The 12,426-nt window shown below is 35.2% G+C and overlaps 1 protein-coding gene across 3 annotated transcripts in view; it reads right to left on the reverse strand.

Moving 5' to 3' along the window:
* Positions 1-12,426, reverse strand: part of Abl2 (ABL proto-oncogene 2, non-receptor tyrosine kinase) — a 115,620-nt gene that overhangs the window by 65,544 nt on the left and 37,650 nt on the right. The gene's annotated exons all lie outside the window — the stretch shown is intronic.

The following is a 12,426-nucleotide window of genomic DNA, read 5'->3' on the forward strand; positions in this document are numbered from 1 at the left end:
ATGCAAATAGTTAAAAAGCAATGGTGATTGATATTGATCAAGTCCTTATAACTCCTTCTGACCATAGAGATTATGGAAAAATTTTGTTTAATATGTGATCTTCATTGTTAATTTGCATTATTCATTCTCATTTATTAAGACATGCCCGATAATAGTAAAACTTTGTAGGAAATCTGTCTGCCAGGAGACTAAATTAAGAGCTAGATGTTTATTCCTTAAGGATAGCCAATTAAGGAAAGGAGTTCCCTCTCCTGCCCTTCTTTTTTAACTAGCTAATTTATTTTCTTTAGGTAGCCTCAGACTTGTCTAGTATTCTGATTAAGCCTGCAGCTTTTATTGTGAAATGTTTTGGAAGTAGAAGTATGGTCTTTACCAGTTCCAAGGGACTGTGTAGCCTTTCTGTTCTGGGGCAGTGCAGGGAACAGAAGGGGTATAGTGAATCAAGGATCTAGCTCAACATATGTCAGCTGGTATAACATTTTGTCCCTTTTTATTTTCTTTCTTTGTCTTTTAGATTCTTACTGCTTCCGTGGCCATGTGTAAACATACATCTACCTTATCCACTTAGAACCCAGTAAATGTAGAATAAGAAACCTGAAATTGAACAGCAATTAATTAATGGCAATTGATTCTATTTGGAGGATGAGTGGCTAAAACTGCTACCTCTTTGGTAAATCTGGTCTCCCAGGCTATCTGGAAAGCCACAGGTGCTAATATCAATTTTCAAAATATTTAAGTATAAGGAAATAAGAATGTGAAAAGATAACCTATAGAATGTTAGAAAAATCTTTGCTAGCTACTCTTCTGACAGAGGATTACTATCCAGAATATATAAAGAACTCAAAAGCTTAACATCAAAATTATATAAAGAACTCAATATACATAAAGAATATATAAAGAACTCAAAAGCTTAATATCAATAAATCAGCAAACAAATTAAACAGACATTTTTCCAAAGAGATACAAACAAACAACAAATAAATGGAAAAAAATCCCAGTATTCAAAATGTCAATCAGAGGGGTCTCCAGGCCAATCCTAGATCCTGGCCAGCCCCCCCCCCCCAACTCCAGTAGGACAAGGGACTCTAAAAACCCCTTTTCCTGTCCCAAGCCCTCCCTTCCTGCCCTAAGCCCAATAAAAAATCCAGTCTGCCTTTTGGTCGCTGCTGCCTGACCTTACACAAAATAATTAGCAATGAGGGAAATGGAAATCAAACTACACTGAGATTTCATCTCAATCCAGTCAGAATGGCAGCCATCAAAAACACAAACAATAACAAATGCTGGAGAAGATGTGGAGAAAAAGGACCATTTTTACACCACTGGTGAGATTGTAAATGATATGTAAATCAGTGTGGAGTTTCCTTAAAAGACAAGAAATGGAACCACAACATGACCCAGCTATACCACTCTTTCAGTATTTATCCTAAAAAATTAAAGACAGTATATTTTGGCGATAGACATACCCATGTATGTAGCAGCACAATTTACAATAGCTAAGCTATGGAACCTGCCTATGTGTCCAACAATAGATGAATGGGCAAACAAAATAGAGTGTTCTGTTTGTTTGTGGTGCTGGGGATTGAACCTAGGGCCTTGTACATGCAAGGCAAGCACTCTACTGACTGAGCTGTATCCCCAGCCCAACAAAATGGAGTTTTATTTCACCATTTTAAAAAAAATGAAATTAAGGATGGAAAATGGATGAAACTTAACTGATGAAATAAGTTAAGTTCTAAATGAAATAAGCCAAAACTCAGAAGGTCAAGGGGTTGCATGTTTTCTCATGCATATTATATAGAATAGCATATGAAAGATATATGTATCTTTCATGCATATAGGTAAAAAGGAATGATGATATTGATTAAGTCCTCATGTGGAAGTTAGGAAAAAGAAAAAGAAAGGTGGGGGGGTCCTCATGAAAATTGATCAGCAGAATAGAGAAAGCGACCAGGGAGAGGTAGAAAAGGAAGGAAATGGAAAATACTGGGAAATGATATTGGCCAAATTATATTGTTATACTGCATGCATGTACAGATATGTAATAACAAATCACACCATTGTGTTTAACTACTATGCACCAATAAAAAAATATGGAAAAATACTTATGTATAAAAAGTGACTGATAATTTCCCTGCAAAATTGAAGCCTACTATGTATTAACAGATTGTAAAGCCATTTTTAAAGAGGACTTTTTGGTTAGAATATAACTTTGAACATCAAGGTATAAGGGGGTTTTATGCCTTCTAACAGAATGCCTGTAATGCGGATCAGGGCTCTGGTTTCCCTACTCATTTTATGTATAATACATTGTGCTATGAATTTGAGGTGCTGTGCAAATATACTTGTACTATATCTGCAGGGATATGATTACATAAAATGGACTACATGAAATTTACAACACATAAAAATTCCATTTAAAGTTAAGAATTGTTCTAAAGCTTGTACTGACTCGAACCTTTATATATTAACTGAATACACTTCTATTTCAAATTTTCTTTTTGTTGTTGTTGTTGTTGTAAGAAAAACTCTTCAGACTTAGAATTTGCAGTTATTCTGGAATTCCATTTGTCTCAAGATTTCATTAAGAGATAACTATGCAATGCTATATTCTTAAAAACAACCTGTTTTCTTATAAAAGTCAAGCATATGCTATTCTATATAATCACTCATGTGGATAGTGTATATAGCAAGACCCTTTTGACAAAAGATTTTTAAAAGTAACTCTCTGATCAGCTTATAATTTTTATAGCCAGAGTACAAATTAATAATACATTTCATTATAAATCTACCTGAAAAGTCTTTGATAACTAAATCTTTTTAAAGGTTCATATATAACAAATGAAAGTTAAAGAGTATTTGAAGACTTATATATACTTGTATTCCTAAGTATATAAAAGTTATCTCTACTCTATAATTAACCTGCTCTTTAAAATAAATACATGTAGGGAGATAAAAATCACATCAAATATGAACACTGTGGCAATTCCGATGTTATAAATTGTCATAAAATTTAGAGATAGAATTTATAGATTATACAATTCAAGCTCCATTTAAAAAAAGACGTCATTATACTTCTTAATGGAAAACATTCTTTTCTTGTCAGTATTAAATTATTAATCCCTCACAGGAACCTATTTTTACATATTAGTATATAAAAAAATTTAAGAATAGTTATATACACCTTTCACAGAGTTTGAAGAAAACATTCATTCGGATCTCCAAAGGGTGCTTTTCAAAAAGTTAAAGTTGAATTTTTAATTTTTTTGTTTACATTTGTACTATTCAGAACCACAGTGAACTTATATAAAATTATCTTCAACTTCAACTTTTTGTGAACTATTATTTGTGGCACTTTTTCCACACATATTAGATTCTAAGTAAACAATTACCCTTTACAAGATATATAAAAATTCAGAAATCTGAGTAATAGATATTTTAGAAGATCACTTTACTTGCTTTTGATTTTGCTAGTCCTAAAGTATTTGCTGAAATACATCCTTAAACATATTAAATTTAAGAAACAACTTTTGGAATACAGTCAGTGCTTCATATATTTCAGTATTTAAAAGTACATAAATCCATTTTACTTATATCTTTAATACCAATGTAGATGGCAGCATAATAGCTATTTAAAGCATTAGTTATGTGATCTTAAGAGCAAAAAGTATGATTCATGTATAGATTCAGAAGTCACTTTGGGGTTGTTTATTTGTTTTTAAAGAAGGCTTGTTCTTATTAGAGACCCATTTCCCAACTGAGAAGCGGTCTAAGCATTCCACGTTGGGGAAAGATTGTTGCTGCCATTGAACAGCAATGCTGTGATCCCAACTCTGTCTTCTCAGTTTTGAGCAAAGTTGTATTATTTGTTCCTACTTATACCTAAAGACTCAATAACCATTTTTGGTTGGCTGACCAAATAGCAACAAACTTTTCTAAGAATTAATTCCTTCATGGGCTCAGTGGTAGAGTGTTGAGAGCCACAGCCAAAGGGACCCCAGCAAACTTCCAGCTGCCAGCTGATGATTGGCTCACAGCGGCCCCAGCAACATCTAGCTAATTGGCTCCTCTGCGGTGATGTTCATTGAGCTGTTTCCCTGCCCTTCAGACTGCCAGCTGATGATTGGCTCACAGCGGCCCCAGCAACATCTAGCTAATTGGCTCCTCTGCGGTGATGTTCATTGGGCTGTTTCCCTGCCTTTCAGACTGCCAGCTGATGATTGGCTCACAGCGGCCCCAGCAACATCTAGCTGATTGGCTCCTCCACGGAGCTGCTCATTGGGGGACTTCTTTGGCTCCGCCCACACAACCCAGCCAATCAGCCTCAAGAGCAGAAGGATTGTGAGAGGTGGAGAGGAGGGTGGGGGTGAGAGGCTTGTGGAAGCCGGTGGTGGCAGTTGGGCTCTGAGAGTTTTTTTCCTGAGGAGCTGTTTTGTTTGGCGTTTGTAGTTCTAAAAATAAAGTTAGTTTCTTTTGACAACTGGCTCCTGAATTGTGCCCAGACAAACTGCGGCAGTAGAGTGCTTGCCTAGCACATGTGAGGCACTGGGTTCAATCCTCAGCACCATAAATAAACAAACAAACATATAAATAAATGGCACTGTGTCCATCTAAACTAAAAAAAATATTTAATTTTTGATTTTATCAACTACTGCCAGTCCTTCCAATTGGCTGTGTAATGTTGATAATAGCTTACTTAAAATTTCTCCCTCTAACAGTCACAAGAATGCAACAACAGTAGTGGGGCAGTGGCGCATGCCTATAATTCCAGCCGCTCAGGAGGCTACGGCAGGAGGATCGCTTCAAAGCCAGCCTCAGCAACCTAGTGAAGCTCTAAGCAACTCAGCAAGACCTTTTCTCTAAATAAAATATTTAAAAAGGGCTGGAGAGGGCTGTGGCTGTTTCTCAGTGGCAGAGCACTTGCCTAGCACATGTGAGGCCCAGGTTCAATCCTCAGCACCACATAAAAATAAACAAATAAAATAAAGGCATGCTGTCCATCTAAAAAAATAAAAAAAATAAAATAAAAAAAGGGCTGGGGATACGGCTCAGTGATTAAGCACCCTTGGGTTCGATACCCTTACCAAAAAAAAGCAACAATACATTGAAAAATATTTATACATAGAATTAGAACTCTTCTTTGAAGTTCAAAATATATTTATCCAAATTCTTACAGAATATTCTGGCACTGAAATTCAATTATGACATCAATAAAGTGTCAATATTCACAATATTTATAAATAAGCTTTTAAATATTATTATTTTTATGGTGCTAGAGATTAAACCCAGGGCTCATGCACAACAGGCCTGCACTTTATCACTAAGATACATTTCCAGCCATACTATGTCATTTTTAATTATTAATTTTAAATAAAAATGCAAAAATAATCCTAATAACTCTATGGGGGAAATAACATTAATTTAAAAAGAGAAAACAAAATCTGGAAATTTTAATACATTTAATTATGGTATACATATGATATCCTTACCAAAGTGACATCTTAAAATTAAATTTATACTGGGCATGGTGGTACACACCTACAATCCCAGCATCTTGAGGGGCTAAGGCAAGAGGAGGATGGCAAGTTCAAAGCCTGCCTCAACAACTTAGCAAGTCCCTAAGCAACTGAGGAAGATGATCTCTCAAAATGAAACAAAAAAACAGCTGGGGAATGTGGCTCAGTGGCTAAGTGTCCTTAGGTTCAATCCCTGGTACCAAATAAATAAATAAATTTATTTATAATACTGGAATGCAAAATATATTTATAAAATATAATATTTTAAAATATATATAAATTTAATATAAATATATAAATATAAATAATGGAAAATATAAATAATGGAAATATAGTTAATATAAATAATATAAATATTAATAATGGAAAATATAAATAATGGAAAGATTAATTCAATTGTAATAAATGAAAATAGAACAATATGTGTCATATATCCAGCAGATACTATGAAACAATAACTGGTGCTGAAATAAAATTGTATTAACTAAAATTTAGTTTTATCTGTAATCTTATGATATAGAGTAGGGATTTTTTAAAGAAGGCTTGTTCTTATTAGAGACCCATTTCCCAACTGAGAAGCGGTCTAAGCATTCCACGTTGGGGAAAGATTGTTGCTGCCATTGAACAGCAATGCTGTGATCCCAACTCTGTCTTCTCAGTTTTGAGCAAAGTTGTATTATTTGTTCCTACTTATACCTAAAGACTCAATAACCATTTTTGGTTGGCTGACCAAATAGCAACAAACTTTTCTAAGAATTAATTCCACATGGGAGACAAATCTGGTTCAATTACAGATCTTAAAAATAAAGTTTTAAGCCAGGCCTGGTAGTGCACACCTGTAATCCCAGCAGCTGAGGAGGCTGAGGCAGGAGGACGGCAAGTTCAAAGCCAGCCTCAGCAAAAGCAAGGCGCTAAGCAACTCAGTGAGACCCTGTCTCTAAATAAAATACCAAATAGGGCTGGAGATGTGGCTCAGTAGTTGAGTGCCCCTGAGTTCAATCCCTGGTACCCCCCCCCAAAAAAAAAGGGAAATAAAAAGAAAATGAAGTTTTATTGGAACAAAGCCATACTTTTTCTTTACGTAAGATCTAGGGCTGCTTTTGTGCTACAGTGGCATCAAGCTCCATTTTTTAAGATGAGGTAACAAAAAAAGACTCATTCAAGGTCATATATCTACTAAAATAATTTGTGGGTAGAATTATCACCTCAGAATGAATCCCTACACCTTGCTCGTAGGATTAAAATGGTGAAACCACTGTGAAAACAATTTGGCGATTCCTCAAAAGCTTAGCAGAAATGCCACATGATCCAGCAAGTCATATATATATATATATATAACACACACACACACACACACACACACACACACACATACACCCCTCCCCCCAAAAAAACTCAAACATCCAGGTACAGCAGTACATGCCTGTTATCCAAGCAACTAAAGGGCTAAGGAAAATTAATTAAAGTTCTTCCATGTGCCTACTAAGACCTTTGCACACATTTGACGGGAAATCTGAAGAATGCTAACTTCATCCAAATTAGAATAAGACATACTCCATGTTTGTATATCAAAACAAACCCTACTTTAAAAAGAATGCTGATTTCTTGGTGGGTTTGGCTCACTCAGGAGAATTCACAAATATTGACTTATCTCAAGGCCATGACTCCCTTCCTTTGGGGACCCTGCGAGTCCTTGGGAGAATGAAATGTCCTTGAGGGGATCATTAGGTCACACAGATTATAGAAAGGAGTTTGCTTTATTCTAACTTGTATTTAAGGGACCCCACTGGGAATAAAACTTTGGAGTCTCACCTGTGGAACGGTGTTAGGGTCCATAAACAAGTCAAGATGGCGCCTGGCACTTTGCCAGAGGGAGTGGTTTGAGAAGTAATGCCAGCGAGCCATTAAGATGATAGAGATTCCTTAATGACTGACTGCTGTGTCTAGATTATGTCAATTAAGTTAAACTGTGTGTAATCATTAAGATGATGATTCCTTATTGGTTGACTGCTGTACCTAGTTTATGTTAATTAAGAACAAGCTGTGTATTCAGTTATGTATATATACCCCTACTGTCCTACAATAAACGGCTCCCAGAACCGACACTCTGTTCAGGACTTCCTAGTCAGAACCTTGAAAAGCTAACCTGAAACTCCCAGCTCATAACTTCAGGTGTTGATGTTTCCCTCATCTGATGATATATTTTCTTCTCTTTTTCTCTTGCCAATCACTTTTGCTTTTGCTCTTGCTTCCATATTACTAAAGTAAACGCTATCTTGTATAAAAAGAGTGTCTTTATTGTCTATCAGATCCAACTTGCCAAATTCAGCAGCTCCATACATAACACTTTTAACCATACAGCAGCTCAGAAGGCCGAGGCAGGAGAATAGCAAGTTCCAGGTTAGCCTCAGAAACTTAGCAAGACTCTGCCTCAAAATAAAAAATAAAAAGGGTTGGGGACTTAACTCAGTGGCAAAGCAGCACTGGGTTAAATCCCTAGTATAAAAAAAAAAGAAAAAAAAAGAGGGCCTCAAATAGATATTTGTATGTGTCAGTGTTAACTAAGGCATGTTTCACAATAGCCAAAAGGTGAGAACTCAAGTGTCTATCAACTGAAGAATAGATACACAAAGTGTAGAGTCATGCACATATAGTAGAATATTATTCAGCCATATCAAGGAATAAAGTTCTGATAAAGCCAGGCACGGTGAAACACGTCTATAATCCCAGTGGCTCAGGAGGCAGAGGCAGGAGGATCTCAAGTTCAAAGCTAGCACGAAGCAACTCAGTGAGACCCTGTGTCTAAATAAAATACAAATTGGGCCGGGCATGTGGCGCAGTGGTCTAGTGCCCCTGAGTTCAATCCCTGGTAATTTCCTACCCCACTCTACCTCCGCCCCCCAAAAAAGTTCTGATAAAAGCAGTACATGGATGAACCTTGAAAACATTATGACAAGTGAAAAAATTTAGACACAAAAAGATAAATACTGTATGAGTCCCCTTTTACAAAATAACTAAAATAGGCAATTCATAAAGGCAGAAAGTAGATGAGAGGTTACCAGGAACTGCAAGGAGGGAGGAATGGAGAATCATTGCTTGCTGATGATGGAGCTTCTATGTGGGATGGTGAAAAAAGTTCTGGAAACAGATAACAATGGGTTGTACAACATTGTGAATGTAATCAGCACCACTAAACTGTGTACTTTAAAATGGGCAAAAGAAAAAATTCTGTTATATACATTTAAAAATGTTTTTTCAAAGGGTGAATCTCATAAAAATTGTTCAATAGCACTTGCATGAAGAGTTGACCTATTCCAGGAAAAAGTGATCAGAGGTATTCTTAACCCCACACTCTAACATGTTAATTTTTTAAAAATTATCTGGATAAATCTAAATTTGGATTTTCACACCATTGTGTTTTTTTAATATTTATTTTTTAGTTGTAATTGGACACAACACCTTCATTTTATTTATTTTTACTATGTGCTGAGGATCAAACCTAGAGCCTTGCACATGCTAGGTTAGCTTTCTACTGCTGAGCCACAACCCCAGGGCCGCCCCCCCACACTCTTGTTTTTATAGTACACTTTTGCTCTACTTAGATTTGTGCCCTAAAAATCCAAGACATTTTTAGTATGTTTATGATTTCCTTGATTATCGTTTATGTAAATGCTCTCCTAAGTAAAATGAAAGAAAGAATGAAAATTTAAGGTAAAATGATTAAGATTCTGGACTTTACAAAAAGGAAAACCATCTAAAAGAAAGTTTTCTTGTGGGAACAAATAATCCATCACCCATTAAGTCATTAATTCTAAGAAATACCCAGATTATACAACCTTTAATGTTAGGAAATAAAATTAAAAAGCAGCACTGATGAGTGTAAATTATAAATTAGGAAATACAACGACACTAACAATAGTTACAGTTGAAGGAAGAAAATAATTTAATGAGTCGCCAGTTTAAAATGTGCAACTTAGATGTACTGACCTCAAAGAGTAAGGCTTACACAATCTTGTCCAATTACTACAGAACTCAGATAATTCTTCCACAAGAAAAAGAACTCTGCAATTCTAAAATTGCCACTCAACATCCCAATCCCATAACAGGCAATCACATTAAACTAATTATGATTGTTATAATATGTAGTCATCAGAATACTGATTATTTTGCAAGTGTTTAAGCAACTTTCACCTTGTAAAGGCAAGGAAGGGCTGCTTTACCATCTGCTTATCTGTCACTTCTATCAGTAGAGTACTAAGTTTGATCCTCAACACACACCCACACACAAAAAGGCAAGGAAATGAAATTTAAAACATGGATATTCGGTATATAACATTACATACTATAAATATTAGGAAACCAGACAACAGCAACTTAGTGAGACCCTGTCTCTAAATAAAATATTTAAAATAGAGCTGGGGATGTGACTCAGTGGGTTGAGTGCCCCTGAGGTTTGATCCCCAGTACCAAATATAAATATTATAATATAAAACATTTACAGTATATTAAAAATTAAGAAGATAAAAGTTGCAAATAAAAAGATAAACAGTTCAGTATGGTGGTACATGGCTGTAGTCGTAGCTGTTTGGGAGGCTGAGAAAGGAATATTACTTGAGCCCAAGAGTCTGAGGCACCTGGACAACATCAAAATCCTGTATTTTTTTTTAACCCCTTGTTGTACTAAGGATTGAACCCAGAACCTTGAGCATGTTAGGCATGTGCTCTTCCACTAAGCTATATAACCCCTGCCCAATACCTTATCCCTTAAAAACAAAAACATAAGCCATATACATATTAAGTCATTTTTCTAAGTGTGATGACATGAGAATATATTATCCTATTTCAAAAATTTTAAGAAAAAGATATGAAAGATGTCAAACATAACAGAATGTCTAAATCTTTTTATTTTTATTTTTGTAGTTGTAGACAGCATATCTTTATTTAATTTTTTAATATTTATTTTTTAGTTATAGGTGTGACACAATGTCTTTATTTTACTTTATGTGTTGTTGAGGATCGAACCCAGTGCCTCACACATGCTAGGTGAGCACTCTACCTCTGAGCCACAACCCCAGCGCTATTTTATTTATCTTTATGTGGTGCTAAGAATCTAACTCAGTGCTTCACACATGCCAGGCAAGTGCTCTGCAGCTGAGCTACAGCCCCAGCCCCAGAATGTCTAAATCTTTAACCTACAAAACTACAGTCTTGAATCTGATAATGGTTACTAAGTACGGCTATTCTCACTAAATCTACTTACTACTATATAACTAACATATAATCTTTTTTTAGTCTTAGAAACTTTTTGACTGCTTTCTATGGTTGTTTCTGGACTATCTACAGAGCTATATTTATTGATGGCAACTGATTTTGCAGCACACTTTCCACTTAAAATCTCCCTTTCAAGTAAATGAGGCAGACCCTGATGTTTCTCCTACAAGAAATTTTCAAACTTTGAAATGGATGTTATTAATCAAATACTACAATGTATATTACAAAGTATTCTAGGTAGGTGTACATCACCTTAAAGATAGGACGCTTTTAAGACTGAGGTGCTCTTTCCTTTGCCACTGATGGGTTTTGACTTTCCTGCCCATTGTTTATTTTATAACTGTCAGGACAGCTGGCTATGTTTGCCTATGATTAGTATCAAAAACTGCTCAAGAAAGCAATTTCTTCCAAAACTCATCCATAGTCGGGGCAGTGATACATGCTTGTAATCCCAGTGGTTCTGGAGGCTGAGGCAGGAAGATCACAACACCAGTCTCAACAATTTAGTGAGGGGCTGGGGAGACAGTTCAGTTGGTAGAACTCTTGCCTCACATGCACAAGGCTCTGGGTTCAGTCCTTAGCACCACCAAAAAATAAAAGAAAAAGAAACAATTTAGTGAGACTGTCTCAAAATAAAAAATAAAAAGGGCTGAGGATGTAGCTCATGGTAAAGCACCCCTGGGTTTCATCCCTGTAAACTCCCCCCAGTAAATAAATAAACAAACACACACACAAATAACAAAAGGAATCTGTAGAAATTAAATTGAAGACTGACAAATTCTAGTCTTTTCTCTGCTATACTACATATGAGAATTTATCACCATTCACATTTTAGGGATGGGAAAAAAATCACTCAGTTATTTTTAGATAAAAAATCTTGAGATTTCATGAACCAAACTGAGGTATACTGTATTTAAAATATAAATAAAAGGGTGGTTATATAATAAATTTATAGCAAAAATTAAAACTCATGAAAGGTCTGAAAAAAAAATATTAATAAGAACATATTTGTCCTCATGAGAAAGTTCTTTCTATAATCGCCTTTTTTTACAAAGTTTGTTTTACATTACCCCCTACATCAAATCATCAACTTGAAATACTTAGTTACTTTTTAAGTCATATTTTAGAAAGTCTAAACAAGCAAACCAAATTAATAGAAATTAAGAGAAAATTAGTGATATTCCTCTAGACTAAAACTGCTTCATGAATAATATAAGTATTAGAATTCATTTTCAGTTCTTTTTGAGCATGTGCATATGGCTATGTTATTTGACTGTCTTTACTAACCTTGACTGGAACCAGCAAATTCTTATTTAAAAAATTTCTTAAACTTTCTGGGCTGGGGTTGTGGCTCAGTGGTAGAGCGTTCACTTAGCACATACAAGGCCCTGGGTTTGATCTTCAGCACCACATAAAAATAAATAAAATAAAGGTATTGTGTCCAATTATATATATATTTTTTTTTAAAGAAGTTTTTTAAGCTTTCAATATTGTAGGCTTTCCCTGAAACCTAAACGTTCTATTTCTCTTTTCTTCCAAAACAATTTCTATTTTAAAATACTTCAAAGTGTCTATTTTGCTTTTCTACTTCCTACCTTTTTAACCATCTTTTCCCTTATCCATTATTTCCTTGATTTCT

This window comes from Ictidomys tridecemlineatus, chromosome 10 (genome assembly GCF_052094955.1).
Source record: "Ictidomys tridecemlineatus isolate mIctTri1 chromosome 10, mIctTri1.hap1, whole genome shotgun sequence".
NCBI lineage: Eukaryota > Metazoa > Chordata > Mammalia > Rodentia > Sciuridae > Ictidomys > Ictidomys tridecemlineatus.